At 43.2% G+C, this 21,342-nt stretch overlaps 1 protein-coding gene across 3 annotated transcripts in view; it reads right to left on the bottom strand.

Annotated features, from left to right (window-relative positions):
• Positions 1-21,342, bottom strand: part of MEGF6 (multiple EGF like domains 6) — a 372,060-nt gene that overhangs the window by 146,827 nt on the left and 203,891 nt on the right. The window lies entirely within an intron of this gene.

The following is a 21,342-nucleotide window of genomic DNA, read 5'->3' as shown; positions in this document are numbered from 1 at the left end:
TTCCTTCCTTCCTTCCTTCCTTCCTTCCTTCCTTCCTTCCTTCCTTCATTCTTCCCTCCCTTCATTGCTGTTCATTTTACAGATGAGGAAACTGGGACAAGAGAAAGAAAGAGACTTGCCCAAGGTCACACAACTAGTAAGTAGTGGAGCAGGGATTTGACCCAAGGTCCTCTGATTAAGTTCATTGCTCACTGCAGTACCCATTGACATCTTTGCTCTCAGGGCATATGTCTGTGAAATAAGGCAGTTGGCATATATCAGCGATCCCTATCTTTGCTGTCCTTATTGCTGTTCCACAAACTCTTCTCAACAACAACAACAAAAAATGTATCAAGAATCTCCATGGTAATTTACTATACTACTCACAATATGATGCAATTAATTAGTGCTTAAGGAACAATTTAAGAACTTTTAGAGCAAACCCCTTGGACCATGGTCTTGAACCCCTAAAAGGGAACCACTGAGGCAAGTGATCCTATTGTCCCTTCCAACATAAATCCTAGATAGAAATGGTACCATCGTGGTATAACTCATTGCAAACCAGCTGCCCTAAAGTCATGACTGGACATAGCCTCTTTCTTCCTGTCCCATTTATAGCAGGGCCCTTCTCCAGGCTAAATGGAGTCTCAGCATTGGAGAAAAGACTTCAGCAGCACTGTATATAGTCCAGCTTATGCCTGAATCAAAATCCCAGTTCCAATTCTCCCAACAAGAAGTCATCCAGCCTTGGCTTAGAGGCCTCCAGGGACACAAGATTGACCTCCTCCCAAGGCAGTCTGTCCTGCTTTGGGGACATGTGTGAGGGTCAGGAAGGTTTTCCCTACATCCCACCAAAATCTGCCACTTCACATCTTCTACATCTGCTTTCTGGGGTCAAGCAAAGTCTAATCCCTTTTACACACACACTCCTTTAAAACCTTGAGTGCCCTTGAAATTATGTCCCCATTGAATCTTCTCTTTTTCAGGGTTAACATCCCAAGTTCTTCCAACTGATCCTCCTAAGGCATGTAGTCTACTCCCTTCACCAGCCCAGATGCCCTCCTCTGAAGGTTTTCCAGCTAGTCAAAGTCCATCCCAAAATATGGTACCCAGACCTGAACCCAATACTCCAGAAATGGAGCCAAGCCTGCCTGCAAGCAGTGAGGGCCCTGACTCTGGGAGATGCATAACCTTCACTTCCAGCCACATGGTAAGTCCATTACCCAAAGCTTCTGCTCCCTATCCAGAACTGAAAGCAAGAAAAACAAAACCCGCCATTGTTTCCACACATACTTGAGGCCACGGCTGCCATGATTGAAGCCAGGGCTGAGAACAACCCAGTCAAAACACGGAGGCCCAATGGACCTCACCCTGTAAGCAAGAGGGGAAACAACAAGCCATATGTGCATTTTCAAAAGCCCAGCATTAAGCATGGGAAAAGTTCCCACTCACATAATGTTGCCACGCACCCCTGGCAAGAGAAAGAATCTCTGCTGGCTTGGGGAGAGCATTCAAACTTCCTGGAGGCTTGCTAAAAGAAACCCAAGTACAAGGATGTCCAAAGGCTCACGCTGCCCAACCAGACACTGAGCCATGATGGGGGCCTGTCTGCACACGTGTGCACATGGATCTGCACATGAATGAGTGGAAGTGGCTAGACGTGGTGAGTGGTGTTTATTGTATCACGGAAACGTAGAAATATTGGAATTGAAAGGGTCCTCAGAAACTATTCAACCCAACCCATATATGACTGGCTCATAAAAGTCAAACTTTCCCTTACATTAGTTCAAAATCCCCACATCGATGTCAGAATCTATCAGCACAAAGAGTAATATGGGAATGTGGGTTGGACTTTTTTTTTTACCAATGTTAAGAAACAGCATGGTACTGAGCAAGATATTTCAATTTGGTAACAGAGGATCTGGGTTCAAATTCGGCCTCTCACACTTCCTACCTTTGTGAGCTAGGGCAAAAATTAAACTCACTAGGCTTCAGTTTCCTTCTCTGTAAAAACAAGGGATGAGGTCACACTAGATAACATCTGATATCTCACCCAGCTCTAGAGCTATAATTAAAAGTGCCTACTTTGTGTTCAGCACAGTGCTAAGGAAAATAGAAGAATATCAGAGTTGTGTAAAACATAGTCCTTGCCCTCAAGAAGCTTATGGTCTAGTAGGAGAGTCCAGGATTACATGAAAAGTTAAATAATGCAAAATAATGTACATACATCATAGTACATGGTATATATATATATATATACATATATATAAATATATAGATATATATATAATCTTTATCTATTTTGATGCTATTCTCCCCAGATGAATGTAAGTATCTTGAGGGCAGGCACTATTCTGGTTTTTGCTTTTGTATCCTTGGTACCCAAGACAGTGTTGGGTATACAGGAGGTGCATAATAAATGTTTGCTGAACTTTTTAGAGTAGTAAAGAAACTGGCAATACAAAGGATGCCCATCAGAGAATGGGTAAACCAAATATGGCACCTGAATGTAATAGAATATTGTAAGGAATTCTGAATATGAGGAACACAGAGGAGTCTAGAAAGACTTACACAAACTGATACAGAGTGAAGTAAACAGATTTAGGAAAACAACAGACACAGCAACTAAAACAATGTGAATGGAAAGAACACCAACAAAACTGAGCTGTGCAACTGTAATAACCAAGCTTGGTATGAAAGAAGAGAGAGAAGATAGTGTCTTCTCCATCTTTGTAGAGGTGGGGGACTGTGGAATCGGGACACTGGATATGTTGACACTTTTTTGATATGTTGTTTACATTTATTGAGCTATTTATCCCATGTCTTTTTAATACTTTATTATCCTTATGGAATAATAATTTTTTTTAATACTTTGTTATCCTTTATGGGAAGGAGGGCAGCTGTAAAGCCACGCACAAGCAGCTTTCCAGAGGACTGCTGCTGTGAACAGTTTTTAAGGTTCTGATTACACAGTATAGTGAACACTCTATTTATTCCATAACAAATCAGAGCAAAACATTCACACTAAATCAAGGTACAGAATTCACAATGTTACAACTTATCACAGAAAATCAAAATATAGCATTCACAACAACTTATCACAGAAAATAGCCACATAGTTTTCACCACAATGGTCACAAAGTTTTGAACAAAGAACAATCATTTAGTAACTCAATCATTCAATCATCCTTAAGGACACTCATGGGGCACACTAAGTTAACTCAATTAGTCACTTAAGCAGTCACTTATTCACTATTCAATCATCAGAAAAAACACAAGCCCTCCACCCTAGGTCGCTAGTAAACTACAATTTCTCAGTCAGTATACGGTATCCAAGTAAAGTCTTCTTTCAGCTTGACTTGGGGTGGTCTCTCAGATTCCCTGGATACCCTTCCATGGTCCCAGGTGCTACCTGGATTCACCAACTGTCACTTGGGTTCAAAGGCAGACAGCTCCCAGGTTCTTGTCCAGCTCTCTGTGCAGTTCCTGTTCCACTCTGAAGCTCACAGAATCCAGTCCACCTTAAATGCTTCCCAGTCTCCATTCCCAGGAAGTCAAGGCTCAGCAAAGTCACAAACAGAATCAAAATCACTTCATCCAGGTTCTCCAAATAAAAATCATTCTCTCCAGTCTGGGGGAGCCTTCCCTCTTCAGCTTCCTGTTACTTCAGCAACAGGGTCTCATACTTTCTGTTTCTTTAACAGAGGCTTGATTAATTACTAAGTGCTAAGTACCACTCAGCTTAGCAATACAAAAGGAAAATTCAAATTTCATTACTATTACAGCGGCTAATTGGCACAGTGGATAGAGAAGAGGTCCTGGGATCAGGAAGACTCAACTTCATGAGCTCAAATCCAGCCTCAGACTTACTGGCTGTGTGACCCTGGGTGAGTCACTTCCCCCTGCTGGCCTCAGTTTCCTCTTCTGTAAAATGAGCTGGACAAGGAAATGACAAATGACTCCAGTAGCTTTGCCAAGAAAACCCCAAAATGAGGTCACAAAGAACAGGATGTGATTGAAACAACTGCAAGAACAATAAAGGATATGTATCTGTAAGGAGGTCAAGGAGAAAGCTATTGGGAAGCAAAGGGGATGAAAAACAAAAGATTTCAATAAAAGTATTTGTCAAAAATAAGTGCTTGCTGAATTTAATCGGTACTAAGTAGGTAATGTAACCAGTATGGGCATTGAATGTCATAGGGTCTCATGTGGAGAGATTACAAAGGGCTGGAGTCAAAGAAAGGATCTCTGATTTAAGACAGAGCTTTAAAAATGGCTACAATTTGGGTATGTGGGGAGGAGAGAAAAAAGAGGGGAATGTTATGAGCAAAGGTCTGTAGATGGGAATTGCATCTTCAGAGGATAAGTCTGACTAGCGTAAAGTATTCCTATAGAGGAACAATAAAAGATGAGACTAGAAGGGTAGGTTGGGGATCACAATTGACTGGAAAGCATCTTTTAAGTGTCACCTTTATGCCTGGCACTGTGCTAAATTCTGGGAATGCAAAGAAAGGTAAAAGATAGTACTTGCCCTCAGGAAGCTTACATTCCAATGCGAGAGAGAATAAGTAAATAACTGGGTACACAAAAGATATATCCAAGGTAGATGGAAGCTTATTTCAAAGGAGAAGGCATTGGGTGCCTCCTACAAAGTAGAGATTCTGAAGGAAACTCAGGAATCTAAGAGATAAAGATTAGGAAAGGACGGGTGGACCGCTATTGCAAAGGCAAGACATCAGGAGATGAACTGTCTGTGTACAAATAGCCAGCAAGCCAGTGCAGCTAGAAGAGAGTAAAGTAGATGGCTGAACAGGTAGGAAGGGGATGGGTTGTAAAGAGTTCCAGCTGCCAAATGGAGCACTATGTCTTCAAAGCCAGACTAAAGAGTTAAAACTTGCCTGGATCTATGTTTGGACATGTTAACACTGGATTGACTGTTGTCTAGAAGTATAACTCCTTTGGGTTGACCAGCAGGCCAAGTAAGGACATCTACTTCCTTCTCTTTTTTTCAAAGTTTCTTTTTTATTTTTAGACCATAACTATCTCCCAGTATACCCTCCCACCACCACACCTCTTTACCCGCCTTTATGATAAAGAATGAAGAAGCCAAACCAACCAACATGGGGGTCACATCTGATAACATATATACTGTCCCCACAACTTTTCCCTGACAGAAGTATTTTAATCATCTGTTTTCTGGCACAAACATTAGTCACCACAATTAATTAGATGTCTATGAAGCCCAATTTCAATCATCTCCATTGACCCACTGGGATTCCTGCCTCTTCACATATACATCTTATCTCTTAGCTCCGGCCTACAACAAATGGGCTTGGGTTCTAACCAAAAACAACCAAAAGGTCCACCATTGTCAAAGAGGGCTGCATTAGGAGGCTAAAAAGATGTCACCACCTGATTTCCATTATGGTCTGTCCTCATTTCTTTCAGACCCTGGAGGAAAGGCTTAATGCTTCATTTTTTATGACCCATTTAACAAGCACTGGAATAGGAAATTACTAGCTAACAGAAACAACAAGGCAGATCATTCCCTCCCTGTCCTCATGACCACAAAGCTAATCAAACTTCCCCATCTTGAGGGGGTTATTCCAAGGTCAGAGGATCAGAGGGCCATAGATTTAGGGTTGGAATGGGACTTAGGGATCCCTCGAGTACAACGGTTCTTAAAGGGGGTCTGTGGATTTTCTTAAGGGGTCCATGGTTAGATTGGGGGAGGGAGTTCTGTGAACTTGGAAGGGAAAAAAATTACATCTGAATTTTCACTAACCTCTAACTGAAATCTGGCATTTTCTTTAATAAAAATGATTCTCAGAAGGAGTCTACAGGTTTCACCAGACTGCCCAAGGGGTAGACGACACAACAAAGCTTAAGAACTCCTGAACTATATCAACCCCTCAGTTTTATATAGCAAAAAAGTGAGTCCCAGAGAAGTTAGAAGGCCTACCCAGTGCCACACAGGTAGTGAACCAGAGATCTGGGATCACAGCTGGGTGGCACAATGGATAGGGCGTCAGGCCTGAAGTAAACTCATCTTCCTGAGTTCAAATCTGGTCTCAGACACTGCCTAGCTGTGTGACCCTGGGCAAGTCATTTAACCCTGTTTGTCTCAATTTCTTCATCTGTAAAATGAGCTGGAGAAGAAAATGGTAAACTACTCCAATATCTCTGCCAAGAAAACCCCAGGCGGGGTCATGGAAAGTCAGACATGACTGAAAAAACTGAACAAACCTGACTTCAGACACCATACTCTTTCATCCATTCATACTTATGAAGGATCAGTGTTAAAAAGCATCGGTCACAAAGACCTCATGCACGGTTCGTAAGTGCAGTAATCCCCTACCAACTTTTGGTCACTCAATGCCAGACACCATTCCAGGACCAAAGACTGCCACCACAGTGGATCCTCACTTCTAAAAAACACCTTAGGGCAATAATCTATTCAATTTTAGATTGAGCCATGAGGCAGAGCAGACCCGATTGAGAACTGAGGTAAGTGCCTGAAACTCACCTCACTCCTCTAAAACTCCTGCAATAGACCCCAAATTCTGCCAACGACTGCCCTGGTCTTCAAGCAGGATGAGAAACTGATCATCTCTCCTGATGCGTCCCCCTTTCCCTCTCACCTCCCACCTCTGGCCCAGGGAATGATAATCAAATGAAAAAAGTGTATAATGTATTTAATCGTGTTGTTTCTTCCAAAAGAACAGAAACGCCCCGAGGGCAGGAATGATGTGGCATTTTTCTTTGCATCTCCAGCACCTGGCACAGCCTGTGGAACTCGGTAGATCATTAATAAATACTCATCCAGATTAACTAAATCCTACTCTATCAAGACCTCTCCCGAAACAAACAAAAAAGCTGAGAATCTATTTTTAAATCTCACAAAGCCGCTCAACCCTAAGAGTAACCTCGGCATGTAAATCTTGCCATTGTTTCCAAAATGAAAACTCAATGCTTTATCATCTTTTCATTGGCGCTCGGACAGCCCGCGTAAGGGCCATGTTATTTCAAGAATTTCACGGGGACCTTTTCAATTGTTCCCCCGCAGGGAGGATGGAAAAGCTGCCTCTTCACTCCTGCATTCTTGTGGCCGATTCCGGCCCAGCTGCCTCTCGTCCAGACCCCCCAGGAGGAAAGATTAGAAGGCACGCAGCCACTGAAGATGCTGAACAGGGAGGAATTGTAAACAGGGGGCCTTGGCTGCAAACCACAAAGGCTTTCCGTAAAGCTCATGGGGTGGGAAGAATCCAGGAGGGAAATCCGATGACAGGAAGAGATAATCCCAGAGAGCTGCCCCAGCAGGGAGAATGGAGAGGGCCGAGGATGGGGAGAAGGCTGGGGGCGTGATCCAGTGACTGTCTGGGGCTTGGAGAGATGTGGGGCAGGGGCCCCAGGGAGGGGGTGCGCGACCAGACCACTGCCTCCCAAGCTTGGAGCCGGCTGTGCTGCCGGCGGCGTCATGGGGCACTGGATGAAGGGCTGGGCTTGGAGGCAGAAAACCTGGATTCAAATCCCATGACTTCATTACAAGAGTCCCTCACCCGGCTTTGTGATTCTTGACAAGGCAAGGTCCCCTGACCCTTCACGTCTTCATCTGTTAAATGCATGTAACGTTAGAACTTCTATCCCAGGGCTACTTAGAAAATCAAGCCAAGATATTTGTCAAGCACATTGCAAAACTTAAAAGTATTATATGAGCAGGAGTTATTATTATTATTGTGATATATATATATATATATATATAGAGAGAGAGAGAGAGAGAGAGAGAGAGATATACACCTTGGGCAAGGATATGTATTATGTATTACCTTGGATAAGGAGATATACATGTATATTGGTATAGGTATGCACTATGTTGGATAAGGATTTACATATATATGTGTCTATGTATTACCTTGGGTGAGGAGATGTATAGGTATGAATGTAGGTATAGGTGTGCAAGTTTGTGTGTATGTACTACCTTGGTAAGGATTTATCTCCCTTTTGTGTTTCTTCTCACAACCTAGCATAGTGTCTCACACCTGGCATCTGGTTAATAAATGCTTGCTAACTGAATGAGTGCTGGTTCTCTGTGGGCTGCAGTTTCTTCATCTGTAAAAAGGGGTGGACTTGATTACCTCTGAGTTCCCTTGCTGCTCTAAATCCTATGAAGCCATGAATTTCCTGCATGACTTTGGGGCATCACTGAACCTCTCTTGTTATCTGGAGGTACTGGATAGTATCAGAACTGGCTCATAGTCCCAGGGCATAGGTTCAACCAGCACCTTGCCTTCTGCCCTGGACCCCCAGGGTGAACCCTTTCTCTTCTCCGCCCCCATGTCCCTCTTTATGATCGAAGAGAGCTGGACTTTGCAGTGATATAGCAGAAGGAATGCTGGCTCTTGGATCAGAGGACCTGGGTTCAGATCTTTCCTCTCATGCTTACTACCTCTTAGACCTTGAATTCCCATCCCTAGGCTTCTACTCACTGTTCTGTATAAGGGGCAGCTAGGTGGATAGAGCACCAGTCCTGGAGTCAGTAGGACCTGAGTTCAAATCTGGCCTCAGACACTTACTGGCTGTGTGACCCTGGGCAGATCACTTCACCCTGTTTGCCTCAGTTTCCTCATCTGTCAAATGAGCTGGAGAAGGAAAGGGCAATATTTTTGCCAAGAAAACTCCAAATGGGATTAGAAAGAGTCAGACATGACTAAAAAACAAACAACTAAAAGGACACTTTACAATTATCTCATCTGACCATTACAACAACCCTGGGAGGTGCTATTATATAGATTAGGAAACTGAGGCAAACAGGATGAAGTGACTTGCCCAGGGTCACACAGCTAGTAAGTGTCTGAGACCAGATTTGAACTCAGGTCTTCCTGACTCCAGACCCAGCGCTGTATCCACTGCACCACCTAGCAGCCCGTAATGCCAATGTGCATATAACTCTTACAAACAGTCTGGGGGTGGTCACACCAGACCAACCCAAAACGTACAGAACACATATGAACTGAGATGGAGGATTAGAGACAGAGGGGGTCCTCTTTTTTTCTGCAAGTGACTGGTGCTAGCTGCAGTCACCATTTTTCTCAGATCACATGCACTGTTGTGGGTTTCAAGATACCCACAGGTCCCCAGCACCTCAATGACTTTCTGATGGATAAGGGTGACAATGAAAGGGATCTGCCATCCCAGGCTGACATGGCAGTCTTTGTCCGTACAAGTCGGCTGACTGTTATCATGCTCTCCATTGGCATAACCACATTAAGTCTCATGAGAAGCAAAAGGTAAACTGAGAATGCTTTGGGCAAGGATAGGCCTCCTGCCATAGGAGATATCACAGGCTGAGAGCAAAGATGATGACAGCATTGACTCCTTTGGATCCAAGAAGAAGGAAAGAAACAGAAAAGAATGTCCCATCCGATATGAATCAAAGAAATTTTTACAATCCTGCTATGGTGACCAAGACTACCCTCTTACTGGACATAAAGCCTAGGGGTGATGAGACCAATACAGCAAGATTAGAGGAATGTGTCAGAAGCTTTCAGGCAGATGTCTCTGGGTATTGTCTAAACCAGAGGTGTCAAACACATCCCAAATGTGGCCTGGAGAGTAACTGAAAATGAAAAAAAATAAATAGAAATTCAGCACATCTTAGATAATGTCAATTTGTAGTTTTCTAAGTCAATATGCAGCCTGCAGGGATCTGTTTCTATTTCTGAGTTTGAACCACTGGTCTAAACTGCTTCCAGTGGAATGTGACATCAAGAAGCTTCGAATACAATAGGAACCTGATATGATAAGGACTGGACAGAAAGGCCAGGGGAACCGCCTTTGGACATTATGTGCAATCCATGGTTGTGACTGCTAACATCTGAAAACTCCCATCCTCAAGTGCTTGTTTGAATGAAAGTATTTGCAAGCAAGACAAGGTTCTGATTTTCAAGTCTTATTAATAGAATAGGTAGATAGGATCATATTCTATTTGCCCAATCTATTAGGCAATTTTAAATATTACCTTCATTTCCTCCAATCTACACTGAAAATCACTTTCCCAACCTCCACTAATCTCCCATTGCCGACAAGATCCAAGACAAGTCTCTTTTGTCCAATAAAACAATAAATCAACCCCATTCTATCCTGTCTCTGTCTCTGTTACTATATCTCTTTCTTCCCCTCTCTGTTTCCCATTGGCTCTCCCTATGGCTCATCCTGGAAGTTCAGACTACCCACAGACTCAATCTCACTTTAATTGTCATGGGAACCTTAACTTGCTCTTTCTCAGACACAGGCTGGCTCACCCCTCCTTACACAATCTGGTGGCCCCCTGCTCCTGGGACCTCACTGTACTAATGTCCACTGTATCTCAGAACCCAGATTTCAGGAGACGCTCCAGCCTCAGCCCTCAAGCAGCGAGAATTACAGGTGCATCCCACAATCTGGTTCATCATTCTCTTTTAAAAGGAAGTAGAGGGGCAGCTAGGTGGCAAAGTGAATAGAGCACTGGCCCTGGAATTAGGAGGACCTGAGTTCAAATCCAACCTCAGACACTTAGCTCTTACTAACTGTGTGACCTTGGGCAAGTCTCTTAACCCCAATTGCCCTGCCTTCGCCCCTTCAAAAAAAAAAAGACAAAAAAGGAAGCAGAAGAAATTTACAAAAAAAAGCATTTAAATGATTACAATTTGGAAGTCGGAGGCTGTGCGGTATAATTGATAGGGCATTAGGCTGAAAGAACTAACTGTTTTCCTGCTTTCCAACTTCCTACCTCTCAAGTAATTCCCCAGGACTTACCTACCAAGTCATAGAGGGCTTACAATCTACATTGGTGGAGGAAGGATCCACACTGACAAAATCACAGATTCTTTGGGCATCATGTGGAAGCCAGAGGGCAGAATTAGAGGTTGCAAAAAGATAGTGAAAGTTACAAAAGATTTAGGACTGATATCAGGAAAACCTTCCTCATACCTAGAGCTGCCCCAGAGTACCCTGGGCTATCCAGGAAGGGAGTGCAGATACCGTCACTGGAGGTTTTCAGGTGAAGGTTTAAGAGTAGATGGCTAGATATCAGTAATATGTGAGTATCAAACCATTACTGATGATTCTTTGCATCTGGCCAATCAATCAGTTTAAAATCCACCCTAAGCTGTGCTTTATCTAGTCCGTATTCCTCTATCTTGTCCAGAGCAGCAGAAGAAGCTATATTAAATGCTTTTCTAAAATAGAGATAAGCCAATATTTACACATTGCTTGCCTTCTCAATCCTGGGAGGGGTGAGGTGTTGAGGGGGGCAGGGAGGAGAGTAGGAGAACACTTGGAAGAACTTGAAATTGCAAAACAAATAAATGAGTGAATAAATAAATATATAAAATGTTAAAAAACATTTATATATAATTGGGAAAAAATTTTAAATTAAAATATAGGTAAGCCAAATTGATTTTCTCATTTACCAACCTGTCCAAAAGAGGCATCTAGGCAGCATAGTTCCCAGAGCCTAGACTGGGCCTAGACTCAGGAAGACTTGAGTTCAAATGCTCCCTTAGTCACTAACTGTGTGACCCTGGGAAAGTCACTTAACCATTCTCAGCTTCAGTTTCTTCATCTGTAAAATGGAGATTATATTAGCACCTGCCTCACAGGTAAGGCTCTGTAATGGTAATGGGAATTTGAAGATCTTCCCTGCCCCTTGTATTTGTAGTCAAACAGGTACTTAGCACTTTGTTCCAAGTTCATGATTGTGTCAAGTATTAAGACCCAGAACTTGTGAATGCCATAGTGGAAGGGACTTGTTGACATAACAAGAAGGGGCAGACCAGGGAAGAGCTAATACCGTATATAAGGAAAAGCCCAAGCTGAGAGAGGCCAGAACTTCTGGGAGCAAGCATCTGGAGGCTGGGCTGCTGCTGCTGGAGAGAGAGAAGAGAACTGAGAACTGAACTAAGAACTGGGAAGAACTGAGAAGAGAAATGAGAACTGAGGACTGAACTGAGAATTGAGAAGAACTGAGAAATGAGAAGAGAGGAGAACTGGGAGGAGGCATGGCTATGGTGTCAGTACTTTGTTTTGATGTTACTTTGTCAGATTCGTCTGCTAATACAGGATGGTGCCATTGTTACAGAAGCGCTGGGACCTTGCTGCTGGTTCAGAAGCCCTGAAAGAGGATTTTCTTGCTGCACATTTACAGAAACCCTGGAGGAGGGTCTTGCTGATGATTTCAGAGGTCCAGGGACTACACTGATGATTTATGTTGATTCCTTAGACTTTGTTGTCAGGTCTATATTGATTTCTCAGGCAGAAAGTGAATTGATGAGAATTCCAGCAATGTGTGTGAATGTTATTGTGGTTTTGTTAAGCTTTGTCTTCCCAGAAACAGAAACTGTGAAGGACTTCAGCTGGACCAGACACTGTGAGCTTCAATATGGAGCGGGAACTGCACAAGAAGCTGGACAAAGAACTACGAGCTGTCTGCCTTTGAACCCAGGTGGCAGTTGGATAGATTCGGGCAGGAGCAGGGACCATGGAAGAGGAACCATGGAAGCTGAGAGCCTGCCTCAAGTCAAGATGAAAAGACCTCTCCTTAGGTATTTAATGCAAACTGAGAAAATCATGACTTACTGCGGCCTACAGGTGGAGAGCTCTGACCTTTATATTTAGATGATTGAGTTAAGGACTTCTCCAATTAAGAAAAAAGAGGACTTTTTTGATTGAAGAGATTAAGACAATGTGACCTAGGGGTGGAGAACTTTGACCTTTGTACTTTGTGTCAATTAAGGAGGCTTGCCTCCTTAAGGATGATTGAATTAAGGACTTACTAAATGATTATGTTACTAAATGAATGTTATTTTTTGCTTAAAACTATGTGACCACTTTGGTGAAAACTATGTGGCCATTTTAGCAATAAGCTGTCATGTCATAACATTGTGAATGCTGTACTTTGATTTCTGTGAATGTTTCACTTTAATTTACTGCTGAATAAATAAAGAGTTCACAATACTATGTAATCAGAACCTTGAAAGTTGTTCACAGCAGCAGTCCTCTGGAAAGCCGCTCATGCTTGGCTTTACAGGATCAAATGAGATAATATCTGGAAAGAATTTTGCAAACCTGAAGGTACTAGTTTAAATAATGCTATTACTTTAACATAAAAATTTAAGTAATAAAATTATTTTTAAAATAAATCAATGCTAGCTATTATTATTATTTTAAAAGGGGATGGAATTAATCTGGCATGATCTGCTCTTGATAAGGCAATATTATTTTTTATTATTTTTGCTAATACATTAATAATACATTCTAGAATTTTGCCAAGAGTCATTGGGTTATACTCTGCAGACTCTCTTCATTTCCTGAAGGACAGAAAGGGCAACAGTTGGCCATGTCCAGTTTGAGACAATTCAGCAATCGCCACTCCTTCAGATATTCTGAGATGTTGTTTCCTGGGCCTGGTGACTTGAACTAATCCAGGATAATTAGGGGCTCTCTTAATATCTCCCTACTTTGAGGAAATACCTTCTGACTAGGAGGAAATAAAGAGAGAATTTGGAAAACAGATCACAAGCCTGGAAGGGAAACATGATATGGCAGTGATGGGCATCTTCAATAAACCAGACATCTGCTGGAGCTCTCTCTCTCTGCCAAAATCCAAACAGCTAATAAATGGTTCCTTGATTTGTGTTAATGAAAATGTCACTCTCCAAACAGTGGAGCAACTAGTAAGGGGAAATTCTGCATTGAATCTTATTCCCATTAACAAGGAAGAACCAGGTGCTAGGGGTCAAAAGAATAGCAATGCTGGAGGAAAAATGACCACTGCCACATAGAATTTGTGATGGAGACAAAGTATAATCTGACATAGTAACAACCATGACTTTGGGTTGGGGTAAGAAGGGTGTTATTTCCAGGAATAAGGATCTGGCAGTCCAGCAGGGATCTGCCCTTCTAAGAAGAAGTGTGGAATATTATTCAGCTCTGGGCACCACAGAAGGAACACTGATCAGCTGTGTGCTGAACAATATCCTCAAGGACACAGCCATTCATAATTGTGGTTGGCCTCCCCTGAACACAGGGGGCCAAATGAAGGTAAAGGAGCCAGGCAGCCAGGAGAAGACTCAGGCACTAACTGTCTGAAGGGGCATCATGTAGAAAAAGGATGAGGTCTGTCTTGATTAGCCCCAGAGGACAGAATTAAGAACCATGAGGGAAGTCACATAGAGGCAAATGGACATCTGGATAACCTGCCTGACAATGAGAATCATCCCAGTGTGGAACAGGCTGCTTTAGGCTCCCCTTGATGGAGGTCTGGATGACCGCCTGTTGAGTATTTTGGTGGGAGAAGTGGGTCTTTTTGACTATGGATTAGAGTAGATGGTCACTAAGGACCCTTCCAACCCTCAAATTTAGTGATATTTTTCTTAGGTTTCAATTCCTTATTAACCATTTTTGTTCTGCACTATTCAAGTCAAAAATTATTCCCCTTAGAAAAGAAAACAGTGAAAATAATAATAGATTGTTCCTTCTCTCCACTCGTTAGTTCCCCGCCTCTGCCTACACTTAATGGGGGTCCTATGCCTTCTTTTGATCTGTTTTTCCCCAAAATAGCTTTGAAAAAGACAAACCCTTTTTTCTGTCCTTATGGCATTTCTAAGTTCACATGGAGTTTTCAGCACTGGGACCTCTTCTCATAAGACTATGCAATGCTTTCCTAGCCATCTCCTATTACCATACCTGGTTTCTACATTTGGCCAATCTCTTCCTAAATTCAGATTGGTCAGTCTGTTCTCTGTGCATCTTTTCACATCAATCTCATTAGACAAGTAATCCCCCTTTTCCTCTCTGTGCATCTGTTCACATCTGTCTCATTAGACAATTAATCCCCCCTTTTCTTCCTCAGAGAGAGAATTGTTTCTCTCTGTCTTCATAATTTCCCTCTTGTGAGAATCACATCCTTCCTGGGTATACTTCCCCTATAAAATGCTAATCAAGGGGATAGAAGGGAAAGTGTTTATAGGGTTTAACTGTGTGCTAAGCCCTGGAGCATACAATTAGAAAAGAGACACATGTAAGAGGTGACAGCCTGGGGGAAGATGGCAAAGTCAGGTGGTCCTGAGAGTGCAGGAGATGAGTCCTTAGGGCACAATGGCTGGCGAGATTATTTTTAATGCGCAGGAGTTTGGAGGACAGGGAACAGGACAGATGGTATAGCCTTGGTGAACCTAGGGAGAAATGGGAAGCAGGGCAGAGTGTTTCCAACCAATGACTTTTGGGAAATTGGCAGTGGACCCAAGGGTCGTATGGAAGAGAGTTCTGAGTTAGGGTGTAGGGTGAGTCAGAATCTAGGTGGGAAGGGAACTGGGTAGTAGAGGCTAGGGTAGGGGAAGGGGAGATCCCTCCTATGTTTTCTCTGAATCTTTTGAAAGCTGCTTTCCTAAAAACCTCCAGTAAATGTCATTTTACATCTAGTCTCCTCTATCAAAGCGGGAGTAGGTCAGTCAACAAGCATGTGCTCCTTTTGTGACAGGCACTGTACCAAGTGTTGAAGATACAAAGAAAGGCAGAAAAAATGTCCCTGCTTTAAAGGAACTTACACTTTAATAGAGGAACGAGCATGTAAATAACATATACACACAAGATGTATACAAGGTGAATGGGGAGGGAAGGCACTGGCAGTAGGGGGCACCACTTACAGAAGACGGACTTTAAGCTGAGTCTTGGATGAATCCAAGGAAGCCAGGAGGTGGAGATAAGGGTGCAAAATATTTTGAGCATGAAGGACAGCCAGTGAGAAGACTCTCAGGAGAGGGGAATCGGGAGATGGAGTGCTTTGTGAAGAAGGCCAATGTCACTGGGTTATGGAGAATATAAAGGTAGATAAAGTATAAGAAGACTGGAAGGGTAGGAAGGGGCCAAGGTATACAGGGCTTCAGATGCCAGACGATTTTAAATTTGATCCTGGACATGATAGGGAGCCACTGGAGTTTACAGAGGAGAGTCAGACCTGAGCTTCAGGATCACCTTAGTGGCTGAGTGGAGGATGGACAGGAGCGGGGAGAGATCTGAAGTGGGCAGACCTCCCAGCAGCTATTTCTACAGTCCAGGTGTGAGGTGATGAGGGCCCAGATCACGGTGGGAGCAGAGTCAGGGGAGAGATGCTACAAAAGTGAACTAGACAGGTTTTGGCAACAGTTTGGATGTGTGGGGTGAGAGACAGTGAGAATTCCAGGGGGTTATTTATTTCATCTCCACTCTCTCCCTACCCACCATCAACTTCTTTCCTGGTGAGAACCAGATCCATTGTGACCCCTGAACAAGCCCCTTCCCCCATTAGTACCTCAATTTCCTTCACCGTATAAAACATATGTAAAAATCTTTTAAAATGCCTTATTAATGTTGATTATTATTATTTATTATTGCTATTGTTGATGATGATTATGGTTCCTCCAATTTTTTAATCAGGAATTTATCCTTAAGATTGAAGCAAGAAATTTTTGGTTGCTCTGCTTCTAGAAGAAACCAAATGCCAAGGGGCAGCTAGGTGGCACAGTGAATAGAGCACCAGCCCTGGAGTCAGGAAGACCTGAGTTCAAATCTGGCCTCAGACACTTGACACACTTACTAGCCGTGTGACTTTGGGCAAGTCACTTAACCCCAATTGCCTTCCAAAAAACAAAAAAAAAGGAAGAAAGAAAAAAGAAAACAAATGCCAGAGGATGCTGCAATAAATTAAAGTCCCTCCCCACCCCCATCTAGTAGTAACCAGACTAGCTCCATGACAGGCTTGTGATCTATTTTCCCAACTCCTCATCTATTTCTTCTCTCTACCCAGGAGGTCTGTAGGATACTCTCATGACAATATCACTTCTGTCTTTGACTCTTGATCTTTATCCAAATATTCTCCATCATATTTTCCCCCCACCAACCCCAGGATTTTCTTATATTAATTTTCCCCTCTTAAAATAAAATGATGTTCCTCTCTACTCTCCCACTCCCCATTCCTTTTTTATGTGCCCTCTTCCTTTCGGATACATTACACCCTTTTAAAGTCATGGTTCCCATCCCACCACATCCCAGCGCTAACTCTAAGGTCCTGAGGATATCCAACTCACCTTGCTTGTTACCCATTCTTTGTATGTGCAGAAATCAGCAGCCATAATTGTTAAGACTAGTTCCTTTCTTGAATTTTATCTCTTGTGACTTTCTAAGCCTAAGAATAATAATGAAAATATCAACAGCTAACATTTATATAGCACCAGACATTGTGCTAAGCCTTTTACAATTATTATCCCATTTAATCCTCACCACAACTCTGGAAGGTAGCTACTATTTCCTTATCCCAATTTTACAGATGAGGAAACTGAGGTAAACAGAGGTTAAGTGACTCATCCAGGGTCACAATGAGGCCATATTTGAACTGGAGTCTTTCTGTTACCTAGCAGCTATTCTGTGGTGTCAGCTTCTCAGCTCACCTCTCTCAGTTTGATTCTCTTTGATCATATTTTTAAAACTCTGGGTACATAAAATTTTTACAGACCCTCATTAGGTTCACTTGGTCTGGGGCAAAAGCCTATGGTACTGTTCACATTCTCGAGCTCATTACTTTGGAGCACAACTTCAGCCTTTCGGAAGGTCTTCAAACCTTAATTCTTCTTGGGCTGTGGTGGGTAAGCTGCGCTCAGTTTTTCCTTCACCTGTGGGAGAAGCAACGTCAGGCTAGAATCACAGTTCTGACTCTCCATAGCCGTGTGATCTTATGTAAACCCTATCACCTTTCTGAGCCTAGGAGCAGCAGAGTTTAACTAACTCCCTGACCCTTCCCTCCATAGAAACAAGACCAGGATTCCATGCCACAGACCCAGAGCTGGAAGTGACTTATAGGTCCCCTAATCTAATGATCTCAGTCTCATAACAGACACAGATCCTTGCAGGCACCTTCCAGCTTAGAAAACCTCAAATTCACTTTATCCATGTCTCCTTGTATTTTCATTTGGTCAAAGGTGTCCCAACTACATTTTAATCTGGCTCTGTCTTGATGCCCAGTTTGATGCCTCTAACAACCTCCTCATTTTCTCTGAAGGCCAAAGAAAATAAGTGTCCTCTCCAAGGTCACACTGCTAGTAAGTTTCTAAGGTGGGATTTGAAAACTGGTCATAGAATCATAGATCTAGAAAGAAAAGGGACCTTAGATGCCATCCAACCCAACATCCCCATTCTACAGAGTAAAAAAAATTAGGCCTAGAAAAATGAAGTTACTCACCCAAGGTCACACAAGTAGCAGATTTTGAACTCAGGTCTTTGGACTGCCATTCCAATATTTTTTCTATTGTACCATACTTTGGATTAAAAATGTATTCTGTTTTGGAATTGTTGCAGAAGGCATTATTTCTGGATAACTTGTATCCTAGACTACTTAGAATCATGCTCTTGGAATTAGAAGGAACCTTACTAGAAAGCCAAAAAATCCCTATATTTTTTAAAATTTAGTTTTTAAATTATGAACTAAGCCATCAAACACATACAAAGTAATTACATTCTTGGAAGAGAACATTTATTGGAAATTCTGTTTCCTTTCCCTTCCTCAAAAATCTTGAATGAATCCAACCCTGAAGTTAATTTCTTCATGTACAGAAGAGGCTCGTGGCCACTAGCCTTCTGGGGGCTGCTTCTGCTTGCTGGTCAGGCCAGTCCCTCGCCTCCCCATATCCTGATGGGTATTAGGGCACGGTGGCATCCTGCAGGGTACTCTCCCAAAGATTCCCACATTAATGAAACCACAAGTTCCTGAGCTACGGTTAAGCCATGTTAATGCCGTAGGATACCACCAGTGTGTGCTTGCAACACTCAGCTACCACAAGGTTCAGAGGCAAAATGACTTGTCCATTGATCACAGAGCTGGAAATTGTTGAAGGTGGGATTTGAACCCAGTTTTCCTTGACTCGGATTCTCATTTACATGGCAGTCTGAGTTACTGTATACTTCTCAGTGATCTGGGCTCCTGGGGATGGTATCTATCATAAAGATGTTCAGAGGGCCCTCAGAAACCATCTAGCCCAATTCTTTTATTTTGCAAAGGAAGATACTAAAATCCAGAGAGCTTAAGTAGTTTGCCTAAGGTCACACAGCTAGTATCAGATGTAGGATTGGAACCCAGATCATGCTAGGCATTGTAGTACAGGAGAGTTTCTGGAATCAGTGGGCCTGGGTTTGAATACTGCCTCTGAAGCTTTCTACCTGTGTGACCTTGAGCACATCCCTCAAGTTCCCTGGGACTCAGTTTCCTTATTTGTAAAATGAGGGAATTGGACAAGATGGCCTGTGGAGCCCTCCCAGTCTTCCACCTAAGATCCCATGACTCCAAGTTCAGCAATCTGTCTACTACTCTATCCAGCTGCCAAGGCCTGCCTTAAAAAGACAGGTGAAAAGCTGGATACTGTTTGGCCAAGTTCTTTATTTCTATCCACAGACCTTCTTGAGAAAAACAACAGATGGCCTGAGATCACTGAAAAGATAGCACACTTCATGGTGGGAGTCACATAGGGGTTTTATAAGTAGCTCATAAGTCAACTGTGTTCAGGACAGCTAGCTACTTCCCCAAATTCCTCTCCTCTCCCTTGAGGCCTCGGAAAAGCGAAATCCTGCTTTAAACTAACCATCTTTTTCCCAGTTGAAGCTGAGTGGGATGTAAAGGCAAAGGAATCACTTTGGGTTGCATTTCCCATCTGTTCTCTCTTGGATGAAGACAAAAAAGAACAGAGAGGGATAAGTCCCAAGGAGTGGGGGCAGGGTGGGAGGGGGAGGGAAGGAGCAGAGGAAGAGGAGGCAGGAGGCCTGCCGGCAGCCGTGTCTCCTGGATGAAGGAGCATCCATCCTGAGCCTAGGAAAGAGGCCACCATGGAGGCTGGGGCCATTAAAATCGTCTATGTGTCATATTTGATCCTGAAAACAAACAATGGGGCCTGCAAGATGTAGCCACCTCTCCTCCCCCACAAAGGGTCCCAGCTCACAGTTGTTACCGCACAGTCATCTGTTTAGTGAACACATCAAAGACCCCAGGGGGGGTCTGTAATCAGTGACAAACCCCCAACCCCAGTCATTCATCACGGAGCCCACTGAGTTGTGACTGGCAGGGCCTGGGCCACTCCCTGATTGAGCTCGAAGAAGAAGGTGATGTAGGCAATGTCTCTGACTGTCCTGGAAGCCCCCACAGCCGGCAGGGAGCCAAGAGAAGGGTCAGACTGTTTAACCTCTCTGGGTCAAGAGCCAACACAGCTTCATACTGGGTCAACGGGGACTTCTTCAAAGACAGTCAAAGATGTTGGTAACACTGGTTCTCTAGGGATTTTCCACTACCCAGTCTCTTAAAGGGCAGACCCTCTGGACCTTCCCTCCCATGCTTTGCTTCTTGGATGGCAAGGAGACCTCTCACTGGTTTTGGCATCAGAGGAACTGGATGAGAAACCTACTTCTGCTAAGGTACCTGGTATGAGACTGTGGCTGGGAAACCTAGAAACTAAAAAAAGGTCCAAGAAAGAATGAAGGCCAGCATGAGCCCCTGCACAAAATGGCGGCTCCAAGCCGAACACACCAATGGGAGAAGGGAATGATCCTTCCAGAAGGAAATTCCAGGTTGAAAAGATGTCAGGGACAGGTGGATGTTCCGGGAGAGAAGGTCTCAGGGGCTTAGGGAAGTTAGAGAATGAGACAGTACGGTTTGGTAGTCTGGAAACGGGAGGGGATGAAAGATGGCCTAGTCCTCTCCATAAAATGGAGATTCCAAAAGGAACTCACCAATGAAAGATGAGGGTAAGACCTTACCTACGAATTTTCCAGGTTGAACAAGAACTATTAAGTGTACATGGGACCGTTTTTTATCAATGATCTCCTTGGGGCATAGGTCTAGCAGTAGAATCTATGGGTCAAGGGCATGGACATTTTAACCACTTTATTTACACAATTCCATACTGCTTTCCTAAATGGTTGTTCTAATTCACAACTCCACCAACAATGCATTTCCACACCTTTCCAACACTAACTATTCCCATTTCTTATCACCTCTATTAATTTGTTGTGTGAGGGGAAATCTACAGGCAGCTCCCTCGTTTTACAGATAAGGAAACTGAGGCCACAGAAGTCAGGTGACATGCCCAAGCAGGAAGTAGCAAAGCTGGGACTTGAAGCTATGTCCTTAGAGTCCAAATTCATTAAAAGCTAGAGCTGAAAGGAGTTTATTAATCCCCTCGTTTAGCAGATGAGGAAAACGGGGCCCAGAGAAGATAAACAACTTCTTAAAGGGAGTGTCAGAGGTAGGATCTGAGCTCAGATCCTGACTCCAGAAACAACTATCCTGCCTCCTCCTCAGCTTTAGAGCTT

This window comes from Petaurus breviceps, unplaced genomic scaffold (assembly GCF_028583685.1).
Source record: "Petaurus breviceps papuanus isolate PSGF00001 unplaced genomic scaffold, PetGlider_PUasm1.0 91041, whole genome shotgun sequence".
NCBI lineage: Eukaryota > Metazoa > Chordata > Mammalia > Diprotodontia > Petauridae > Petaurus > Petaurus breviceps.
Note: the sequence above shows the minus strand (reverse complement) of the source record. Positions and strands in the feature narration are given on the sequence as shown.